At 39.4% G+C, this 12,639-nt stretch overlaps 1 protein-coding gene across 1 annotated transcript in view; it reads left to right on the forward strand.

Annotated features, from left to right (window-relative positions):
* The window catches only part of LOC147368360 (adhesion G protein-coupled receptor E2-like), an 86,092-nt gene that overhangs the window by 56,025 nt on the left and 17,428 nt on the right, over positions 1 to 12,639 (forward strand). The gene's annotated exons all lie outside the window — the stretch shown is intronic.

Below are 12,639 nucleotides of genomic sequence, written 5' to 3' on the forward strand. Positions count from 1 at the left end.
ATCTTTTCACCTGCTTATTGACCATTTGCATATTTTCTTTGGAGAAACACATATTCAAATATTTTACCTTTTTTGAAACTTTTGACTTTATTAATATTGGCATTGAAAATACCAGGTAATGCCTCTTCAGAAAAAAAATGGCATTGGATTATCATAAAATCGTGACATGAATCCAACTCTCAAGGAAGAAATGTCTATAAGGTCAAGATGATACTACAAAGCACAACAAAGCAGGATGTTGTTGCAGTCAACAGGCAAAAAGTCAGTTACTTCTAGAATCCACTCCTTGGGCTCCTTAGAACTATGTACATATTTCTACACATATTTGAAGAAGATATCCACATATCCATCATCAACAGCAATATAGTCTTTGTTTCTACCTTATGGGATGCAGTCATCCATCTTAAGTGAAAATGATTTTCACTCTTCTCAGAATAAAAAGTCACATCCTCCCAAAGGGTATTATATTAATTACTGGCCTATATCAAGTATTTCATAATTTCTTTCATTTATTTTTAAACTGAAATATAGTTGATTTACAATGTCATGTTAATTTCTTCTGTACAACAGACTGATTCAGTTATATATGAACATATGAATATATACTCTTTTCAATATTTTTTCCATTTATGCATTTTTTTTGATTGGAGGATAATTGCTTTGCAATGTTGTGTTGGTTTATGCCTTACAATAGATGAATCAGCCATAATTACATACATATATACTGCGCCCCTTTGAGTCTCCCTCCCTTCCCCCCATCCCACCCCTCCAGGTCATCACAGAGCAACAGGCTGGGCTCCCTGTATTAGAGAACAACTTCTTATCAGCTATTTGTTGTACACATGCTGGTGTATATATGTCAATGTTATTCTCTCAGTTCATCCTACCTTGTTCTTCCCTCACTGTATCCGCAATTCTATTCTCCATGTCTGCATCTCCATTCCTTCCCTCAAATAGCTCCATCAGTACTATTTTTCTAGATACTATATAACCACATTACTATATGATATTGGTTTTCTCTTTTTGACTTACTTCACTCTTGGTAACAGTCTCTAGGTTCATCCACCACACTACACCTAATTCAAATTTGTTCTTTTTTACAGCTGAGTAAGATTCCATTATATATTTATACCACAACTTCTTTATCTATTCATCTGTCAGTGGATATCTAGGTTGCTTCCATGTCCTGGCTACTGTAAATAGCACTGCAGTGAACACTGGGGTACATGTGTCCTTTTAAATTATGGTTTTCTCAGGGTAATTGAACAGTAGTGAGATTGCTGGGTCATATGTTTGTTTTAATCCTAGATTTTTAAGGAATCTCCATACCATTCTCCATAGTGTTTGAATCAATTTACATTGCCACCCACAGTGCAAGAAGGTTCCATTTTCCCCACACCCTCTCCAGCATTTTTGTTTGTAGATTTTTTGACGATGGCTATGAATTTAAGTGAGAAATAGACTTAAGGACCTAGATCTGAAAAATAGAGTGCCTGATGAACTATGGAATGAGGTTCGTGACATTGTACAGGAGACAGGGATCAAGACCATCCTCATGGAAAAGAAATGCAAAAAAGCAAAATGGCTGTCCGAGGAGGCCTTACAAATAGCTGTGAAAAGAAGAAAAGTGAAAAGCAAAGGAGAAAAGGAAAGATATAAACACCTGAATGCAGAGTTCCAAAGAATGGCAAGAAGAGATAAGAAAGCCTTCTACAGTGATCAATGCAAAGAAATAGAGGAAAACAACAGAATGGGAATGACTAGAGATCTCTTCAAGAAAATCAGAGATACAAAAGGAACATTTCATGCAAAGATGGGCTCAATAAAGGACAGAAATGGTATGAACCTAACAGAAGCAGAAGATATTAAGAAGAGATGGCAAGAATACACAGAAGAACTGTACAAAAAAGATCTTCATGACCCAGATAATCACGATGGTGTGATCACTGACCTAGAGCCAGACATCCTGGAATGTGAAGTCAAGTGGGCCTTAGAAAGCATCACTATGAACAAAGCTAGTGGAGGTGATGGAATTCCAGTTGAGCTATTCCAAATTCTGAAAGATGATGCTGTGAAAGTGCTGCACTCAATATGCCAGCAAATTTGGAAAACTCAGCAGTGGCCACAGGACTGGAAAAGGTCAGTTTTCATTCCAATCCCAAAGAAAGGCAATGCCAAAGAATATTCACACTACTGCACAATTGCACTCATCTCACATGCTAGTAAAGTAATGCTCAAAATTCTCCAAGTCAAGCTTCAGCAATACATGAACCATGAACTTCCATGTGTTCAAGCTCATTTTAGAAAAGGCAGAGGAACCAGAGATCCAATTACCAACATCTGCTGGATCATGGAAAAAGCAAGAGAGTTCCAGAAAAACATCTATTTCTGCTTGATTGACTATGCCAAAGCCTTTGACTGTGTGGATCACAATAAACTGTGGAAAATTCTGAAAGAGATGGGAATACAAGACCACCTGACCTGCCTCTTGAGAAATCTGTATGCAGGTCAGGAAGCAACAGTTAGAACTGGACATGGAACAACAGACTGGTTCCAAGTAGGAAAAGGAGTACGTCAAGGCTGTATATTGCCACCCTGCTTATTTAACTTCTATGCAGAGCACATCATGAGAAACACTGGACTGGAAGAAACACAAGTTGGAATCAAGATTGCCGAGAGAAATATCAATAACCTCAGATATGCAGATGACACCACCCTTATGGCAGAAAGTGAAGAGGAACTAAAAAACCTCTTGATGAAAGTGAAAGTGGAGAGTGAAAAAGTTGACTTAAAGCTCAACATTCAGAAAACTAAGATCATGGCATCTGGTCCCATCACTTCATGGAAAATATATGGGGAAATGGTGGAAACTGGCTGTCTTTATTTGGGGGGGCTCCAAAGTCACTGCAGATGGTGATTGCAGCCATGAAATTAAAAGATGCTTACTCCTTGGAAAGAAAGTTATGACCAACCTAGATAGCATATTAAAAAGCAGAGACATTACTTTCCCAACAAAAGGCTGTCTAGTCAAGGCTGTTTTTCCAGTGGCCATGTATGGATGTGAGAGTTGGACTGTGAAGAAAGCTGAGCACCGAGGAATTGATGCTTTTGAACTGTGGTGTTGGAATAGACTCTTGAGAGTCCCTTGGACTGCAAGGAGATCCAACCAGTCCATTCTAAAGGAAATCTGTCCTAGGTGTTCTTTGGAAATCTGTCCTACATGTTCAGCTAAAGCTGAAACTCCAATACTTTGGCCACCTCATGCGAAGAGTTGACTCATTGGAAAAAAAACTGATGCTGGGAGGGATTGGGGGCAGGAGGAGAAGGGGACGACAGAGGATGAGATTTCTGGATGGCATCACTGACTCAATGGACATGAGTTTGAGTGAACTCCAGAAGTTGGTGATGGATTCCTGACATGCTGTGAATCATGGGGTCACAAAGAGTCGGACACGACTGAGTGACTGAACTGAACTGAAGTGAACTCAATTCTGACCAGTGTGAGTTGATACCTCACTGTAGTTTTGATTTGCGTTTCTCTAATAATGAGTGATGTTGAGCATCTTTTCATACATTTATGCTGATAAACATATGAAATCCAATATTCGATAGGATATTAAACAGAATTCTGTGTGCTACACAACAGGGCCTTGTTGTTTATCCATTCCACATGTAATCACAACCCCCGCCCCCTTGGCAACCACAAGTCTGGCCACTACGTCCATGAGTCTGTATCCATTTCATAGATAGGTTCATTTGTGTCGTATTTTAGATTTCATAGATAAGTGATGTCATATGGTATTTATCTTTCTCTGTCTGACTGACTTCTCTAGTGTGATAATTGCTAGTTGCAGCCATGTTGCTGCTAATGGCACAGTTTCATTGTATTTGTGGCAGGATAGTATTCCACTGTGTATATGTACCACATCCTCTTTATCTGTGCCTCTCAGAGACACTTCTCCTTCTTTTTTTCCTCTGTATATAGCATATTTTCTTGTTTATTTGTATGTTCCTTAGAAGTAAGTCTCAGTCATGTCCATCTCTTTGCAACCCCATGGACTATAAAATCCATGGAATTCTCCAGGCCAGAATATTGTGGTGGGTAGCGGTTCACTTCAGGGGATCTCTCCAACCCAGCTATCGAACCCAGGTCTCCCACATTGCAGGCAGATACTTTACCAGCTGAGCCACCAGGGATATTATAATTATTGTTTAAAACTAGATGTTTTAGATAATACTTTGTAACACTCCAGTTATCAGATCCCTCTGCCTTCCAAGGTTTCCTGTTTTTAGTTTGCTGCTCTTTGTGTAATAGTTTAATGACATTCCTAGACTAGTTCTGTGTATTGATAATTGCCTGCAATGTGTGGCCTTTGAGTTCTAGTTTAGGTTCTTGTTTTTATTTTTTAGTTCTAGGTGCCTAGGATCTCATATCTGGTTCAGTATAATCTAGTGGCCAACCAGTGTTTGGCCATAAGATTTCTTTTTTTTTTTTTTTTTTTTTAGTTTATTTATTTTAATTGGAGATTTCCTTAAATGCCTTGCCTGTATGTTTTGCACACTTCCACAAAGGCATCTGTGTGAGAAGCCACATCTTCAGACTTCAGGAAGATTATTTAACAGTATGGGCTTTCACTTCCTGACTGCACAAGCCTCAAGATCAGCCAGAGATGAGAGACTGTTTTCTTTCTCAGGTCTTCACTGAGCATGGGCATATCATTGTGCATCCATGGATTTCTGGGAATATTTCAGAGCTTTTCAAAGTTCCCCATGTCCCTGATTTTCTCCAGTACTTCCTTTTAAATTCACAATCTAGTTGACTCCACCTGAGATCATATCTTTGGGAAACTGGAGATGTGACAGTAATTTGTATTATTTTGGTAATGTCCTAAAGGTGGGCTTTTGTTATGTCCCTCACTAAGATGAGCTGTCACCCAAATCCAAAAACCACCAAATCTGGAGGCTAAAGAGTTCTCAGGGAGCCAAAATTGAAAAAAATAAATGTACCCCAATGTTCATTGCAGCACTATTTACAATAGCTAGAACATGGAAGCAATCTAGATGTCCATCGACAGATGAATGGACAAAGAAGCTGTGGTACATATACACAGTGGAATATTACTCAGTCATGATAAGGAATGTATTTGAGTCCGTGCTAGTGAGGTGGATGAACCTAGAAACCAATATACAGACTGAAGTAAGTCAGAGGAAACAAAAATCATATATTAACACATATACATGGAATCTAGAAAGGTGGTACCGCTGAACCTATTTTCAGGGCACCAACGGCTTCCCAGAATCTGCCTACCAATAAAGGGGACACGGGTTCAATCCTTGAGTCAGGAAGATCCCCCAGAGAAGGAAACTGCAACCCTTTCCAGTATTCTTGCCTTCTAAATTGCATGGACAGAGGAGCGTGGCGGGCTACAGTCCAGAGCATCACAAACAGTCAGACATGACTGAGTGACTAAACAGCAGTCGGGACACAGATACAGAGAACAGACTTATGGATGGTGTTGGGGGGAAGGAGGTGAGGATGGAATGTATGTAGAGTGCAACATGGAAATATATACATTACCATATGTAAAATAGATAGTCAGTGGGAACTGGCTGTGTGGCTCAGGGATCTCAAATCGGGGATCTGTAACAACCTAGAGGGGTGGGATATGGTGGGAGAGAGATTCAAGAGGGAAGGGTCTTAGGTATACCTATGGCTGTGTCAACTACAAATCGGCACTTAACAAGAGCATTGCTAATAGCTGAACAACAAAGGCATTTGCCATCTGCCTCTATGGAGATGGAACCCCATGCTGCTATAGTGTTGACCTTCAACAATCCCTGAGGGAGTTTAGGGTGGAGTGAGGCACTCTGTGCTCCAGGGAATCTGGTGGGACAGGTCTTTAGATAGTTGGATGATTTTAGAAACAGATTTTATGATGTCAATCCTTGCATCTCCTCATTTAGTGCTTCTCATCTAGAGAAGCACTAAATCCCTTCATGGTGACATCCTCATGACTAACAAAAGCCTTTTGTAAAATGAGTTTTTCATGGCATTGAACTCCCCCTTCACCACAACCTTATGTATTGACTTTCCCCCACTGCCTCTTTGGAGCAGTCTCTCAGAACTGTCTGAGATGCTGCCCCTCCCCAGGCTGCAGTCCTCATTTTGCCCTAAATAAAACTAACTCACAACTCTCAAGATAAACACCCTTTTTTTTTTTAGTCAACAGCTGATTCATGTTGATATATGACAAAAACTAACACAATATTGTAAAGCAATTATCCTTCAATTAAAAATAAATTTAGTTATTTTAAAAAAGAGTTCCCAGGGAGTTAAAGAGTCAGAAAAAGATATTGACTGTGCTCTGGGTATAATATGATGCTTTTAATGAAGCTCCAAAAACAGTCACACATCTTTACTGCCTGCAATGCTATTAGCTTTTGGCTGCTGCACCACTTAGCTGGGGAGAGATGGAACGGAAATAGTTCAAAGGGAAATATCGCAGACTTTTTTCCCCCATCTTATTGAGGTTCCACAGTTTCTCTTGGATCAACAACTTTCAGTTTGTTCTGTGGCCTTGGATAACTGCCAGTTTTGAAATGGTTGGTTTTAGTTGTTTTGCTTGTATTTTGGTTGTTTTAGGAGGAGTTCAAGTTTACCAAGGTCTTCAGTCTCCTGTTCAGGAAGTCATTCTCCCAGAACATGCACGCTTAAACATACCATGCTGCTAAAGTGATGTTTATCTGTGTCAACTGAGCTCTCTCCAGGAATCCCTGAACACTTCAGTTTTCTCAAACTTAATGCAGTGAAGTGTACTTCATTCTTCTCAGTGGCTGCTATATTTTCCTGAAATGTCCCACCATGCTCTCTGTTGTTCTAGAATGTCTCACTCTCTAGTTTACAGTAATGTAAGACTTAAAAGATGCTTACTCCTTGGAAGGAAAGTTATGTCCAACATAGACAGCATATTCAAAAGCAGAGACATTACTTTGCCAACAAAGGTCCATCTAGTCAAGGCTATGGTTTTTCCTGTGGTCATGTATGGATATGAGAGTTGGACTGTGAAGAAGGCTGAGCGCCAAAGAATTGATGCTTTGGAAATGTGGTGTTGGAGAAGACTCCTGAGAGTCCCTTGGACTGCAAGGAGATCCAATCAGTCCATTCTGAAGGAGATCTGCCCTGGGATTTCTTTGGAAGGAATGAAGCTAAAGCTGAAACTCCAGTATTTTGGCCACCTCATGCAAAGAGTTGACTCATTGGAAAAGACTCTGATGCTGGGAGGGATTGGGGGCAGAAGGAGAAGGGGACGACAGAGGCTGAGATGGCTGGATGGCATCACTGATTCGATGGACATGAGCCTGAGTGAACTCCGGGAGTTGGTGATGGACAGAAAGGCCTGGCATGCTGCGATTCATGGGGTCGCAAAGAGTCAGACACGACTGAGCGACTGAACTGAACTGAACTGAACTGAAGACCAACAGTGATTTCTATCTGTAAAACCTTGAACAATAGACTTCATTTCTCTATGCTTCAGTTTCTAATCAGTTACTCGATAAGAGAATTTCTGCTTTTCACTGTTGTTAAAATTAAAATGAATAACTCAACAAGAAAAGACAAATAACTCAATTTAACAATGGACACAGCCTTTGGGAGTTAGAAGAGGGGAAAGTCCTAAGACCTCATAAGACCCTCCCCTGCCAAGCCATGACTCTCCACCCACATTCACCACACAAACTATCCCAGGATGGGTTCACTCTCCAGGCTCATGTTGGGAACAACCTCTCACTACAGACTTGAAAGTGCTGGAACCTGAGACAAATTAACCCGTTAGTCTCTGTGGACATGCTCATTTTTTTCAATTTATTTATTTTAAATGAAACAAATATTAATATTTTAAAGATAAAAGGTGCAATTCAAAAAGACAGTAGACATCATAAACCATTAAACACCTTATCAACAAAGAACAAAGACACATAAAGCAAGAATCAAAAGAAATATGAAGAAAAAGAAAAAATATATATAGTGAGGCATATTAATATTTCTCAGAATATTTTATCAACTGCATAAAACAATAATAGAGGAGCATCTTGAATGATGTCTTAAAATTTTAGATAATTTCATAATTTGTATGGAAATACAAAAAACCTCGACTAGCCAAAGCTATCTTGAGAAAGAAGAATGGAACTGGAAGAATCAACCTGCCTGACTTCAGGCTCTACTACAAAGCCACAGTCATCAAGACAGTATGGTACTGGCACAAAGACAGAAATATAGATCAATGGAACAAAATAGAAAGCCCAGAGATAAATCCACGCACATATGGACACCTTATCTTTGACAAAGGAGGCACGAATAGACAATGAATTAAAGACAATTTCTTTAACAAGTGGTGCTGAGAAAACTGGTCAACCACTTGTAAAAGAATGAAACTATAACACTTTCTAACACCATACACAAAAATAAACTCAAATGGATTAAAGATCTAAACGTAAGACCAGAAACTATAAAACTCCTCGAGGAGAACATAGGCAAAACACTCTCCGACATGCATCACAGCAGGATCCTCTATGACCCACCTCCCAGAATATTGGAAATAAAAGCAAAAAGAAACAAATGGGACGTAATTAAACTTAAAAGCTTCTGCACAACAAAGGAAACTATAAGCAAGGTGAAAAGACAGCCTTCAGAATGGGAGAAAATAATAGCAAATGAAGCAACTGACAAACAACTAATCTCAAAAATATACAAGCAACTCCTACAGCTCAATTCCAAAACAATAAATGACCCAATCAAAAAATGGGCCAAAGAACTAAATAGACATTTCTCCAAAAAGACATACAGATGGCTAACAAACACAGGAAAAGATGCTCAACATCACTCATTATCAGAGAAATGCAAATCAAAGCCACTATGAGGTACCGTTTCACTCCAGTCAGAATGGCTGTGATCCAAAAGTCTACAAGTAATAAATGCTGGACATGGTGTGGAGAAAAGGGAACCCTCTTACACTGTTGGTGGGAACAAAAACTAGTACAGCCACTATGGAGAACAGTGTGGAGATTCTTTAAAAAACTGGAAATAGAACTGCCTTATGATCAGCAATCCCACTTCTGGGCATACACACTGAGGAAACCAGAATTGAAAGAGACACGTGTACCCCAATGTTCATCGCAGCACTGTTTATACTAGCCAGGACATGGAAGCAACCTAGATTTCCATCAGCAGATGCATGGATAAGAAAGCAGTGGTACATACACACAATGGAGTATTACTCAGCCTTTAAAAAGAAGACATTTGAATCAGTTCTAATGAGGTGGATGAAACTGGAGCCTATTATACAGAGTGAAGTAAGCCAGAAAGAAAAACACCAATACAGTATACTAACACATATATATGGAATTTAGAAAGATGGTAACAATAACCCTGTATACGAGACAGGAAAAGAGACACTGATGTATAGAACAGTGTTTTGGACTCTGTGGGAGAGGGAGAAGGTGGGATGATTTGGGAGAATGGCATTGGAATATATATAATATCATATATGAAACGACTCGCCAGTCCAGATTCAATGCACGATACTGGATGCTTGGGGCTGGTGCAATGGAACGACCCAGAGGGATGGTGTAGGAAGAGAGGAGGGAAGTGGGTTCAGGATGGGGAACACATGTATACCTGTGGTGGATTCATTTCGATATATGGCAAAACCAGTACATTTAAATAATTCAGTTCAGTTCAGTTCAGTTGCTCAGTCGTGTCTGACTCTTTGCGACCCCATGAACCACAGCACGCCAGGCCTCCCTGTCCATCACCAGCTCCAGAGTCCACCCAAACAGTTGTCCATCGAGACGATGATGTCATCCAACCATCTCATCCTCTGTGGTCCCCTTCTCCTCCTACCCTCAATGTTCCCCAGCATCAGGGTCTTTTCCAATGAGTCAGCTCTTCGCATCACGTGGCCAAAGTATTGGAGTTTCAGCTTCAACATCAGTCCTTCCGATGAACACCCAGGACTGATCTCCTTTAGAATGGACTGGTTGGATCTCCCTCCAGTCCAAGGGACTCTCAAGAGTCGTCTCCAACACCACAGTTCATAAGCATCAATTATTCAGCGCTCTAAAGTTTTCTTTATAGTCCAACTCTCATATCCATACATAACCACTGGAAAAACCATAGCCTTGTCTAGATGGACCTTTGTTGGCAAAGTAATGTCTCTGCTTTTTAATATGCTATCTAGGTTGGTCATAACTTTCCTTCCAAGGAGTAAGCATCTTTTAATTTCATTGCTGCAATCACCATCTGCAGTGATTTTGGAGCCCCAAAAAATAAAGTCTGACACTGTTTCCACTGTTTCCCCTGTTTCCCCATCTATCTACCATGAAGTGATGGGACCAGATGCCATGATCTTCGTTTTCTGAATGTTGAGCTTTAAGCCAACTTTTTCACTCTCCTCTTTCACTTTCATCAAGAGGCTCTTTAGTTCCTCTTCACGTTCTGCCATAAGGGTGGTGTCATCTGCATATCGGAGGTTATTGATATTTCTCCAGACAGTCTTGATTCCAGCTTGTGCTTCATGTAGCCCAGCGTTTCTCATGATGTACTCTGCATATAAGTTAAGTAAGCAGGATGACAATAAACAGCCTTGACGTACCCGTTTTCCTATTTGGAACCAGTCTGTTGTTCCACGGCCAGTTCTAACTGTTGCTTCCTAATCTATACAGGTTTCTCAAGAGGCAGGTCAGGTGGTCTTGTATTCCCATCTCTTTCAGAATTTTCCACAGTTTCCTATGATCCACACAGTCAAAGACATTGGTGTAGTCAATAAAGCAGAAATAGATGTTTTTCTGGAACTCTCTTGCTTTTTCCATGATCCAGCGGATCTTGGCAATTTGGTCTCTGGTTCCTCTGCCTTCTCTAAAACCAGCTTGAACATCTGGAAGTTCACAGTTCACGTATTTCTGAAGCCTGGCTTGGACAATTTTGAGCATTACTTTACTAGTATGTGAGATGAGTGCAATTGCGCGGTAGTGTGAGCATTCTTTGGCATTGCCTTTCTTTGGGATTGGAATGAAAACTGACCTTTTCCAGTCCCACTGCTGAGTTTTCCAATTTTGCTGGCATATTGAGTGTAGCACTTTCATAGCATCATCTTTCAGAATTTGAAATAGCTCAACTGGAATTCCATCACCTCCACTGGCTTTGTTCATAGTGATGCTTTCTAAGGCCCACTTGACTTCACAATCCAGGATATCTAGCTCTAGGTGAGTGATCACACCATCGTGACTATCTTGGTCATGAAGATCTTTTTTGTACAGTTCTTCTGTGTATTCTTGCCACCTCTTCTTAATATCTTTTGCTTCTGTTAGGTCCATACCATTTCTGTCCTTTATTGAGCCCATCTTTGCATGAAATGTTCCCTTGGTATCTCTAATTTTCTTGAAGATATATCTAGTCTTTCCCATTGTATTGTTTCCCTCTATTTCTTTGTATTGATCACTGAGGAAGGCTTTCTTATCTCTCCTTGCTATTCTTTGGAAATCTGCATTCAGATTCTTATACCTTTCCTTTTCTCCTTTGCTTTTCTTTTCCCGTCTTTTCACAGCTATTTGTAAGGCCTCTTCAGGCAGCCATTTTGCTTTTTTGCATTTCTTTTTCTTGAGTATGGTCTTGATTCCTGTCTCCTGTACAATATCACGAACCTACGTCCATGTTCATCAGGCACTCTATCAGATCTAGTTCCTTAAATCTATTTCTCACTTCCACTGTATAGTCATAAGGGATTTGATTTAGGTCATACCTGATTGGTCTAGTGGTTTTCTTCACTTTCTTCAATTTCAGTCTGAATTTGGCAATAAGGAGTTCATGATCCCAGCCATAGTCAGCTCCCAGTCTTGTTTTTGCTGACTGTATAGAGCTTCCCCATCTTTGGCTGCAATGAATATAATCAATCTGATTTCAGTGTCGACCTTCATATTTAATGCATTTATATTAATCATATGCTACACAAATATGTTTAAAAGTTTGAATCTTATATGCTTTTCTTAGATGTCCATAGGACATTTAGAAAAACTGGCAAAAGGATGAACATTACTAAATTACAAAAGTAGAATTCATTTGTGTATGTGTGATTCAGTTATACATGTACACATATAATATTTTTTAATTATTTTCTGTTATAGGTTATTATACAAAATATTGACTACAGTTCCCTGTGCTATACAGTAAACTTTTGTTTCTTGTTGCATATCCATTTTTTTAATTAGAAATCTAGCATTCTATTCATACTAAGTCAAGCAAGTGAAATCAAAATGTCATAAAATTTTTAGTTAGGCAAAAATTAATGTTTTTGAAAATATATATTACACATATTATTTATATATATGTATACTAAACCTTTTGAACTACACTTGATAAAGGCTTGAGAAAGAATGTCAAAAAAAATAAGAGATGAAGAAATTGGAAAACATAAACTAAATGAAATGGGAGCCATGAATATGAAATAGAAAAAGTGAAGCAAACGAGATAAAAGTAAAAGGTCCAGTTGTTTTTAAATGTGGCTGCTCATTAGAAACATATCTGGAGCTCTGGCAAAAAAAAGAAAAAGGAAATTCAATACTTGGGCATTTGTATTTTCCAAATAT

Source organism: Bos grunniens, chromosome 7, assembly GCF_055505025.1.
Source record: "Bos grunniens cultivar Pamir isolate PY7600 chromosome 7, Bosgru_T2T1.0, whole genome shotgun sequence".
NCBI lineage: Eukaryota > Metazoa > Chordata > Mammalia > Artiodactyla > Bovidae > Bos > Bos grunniens.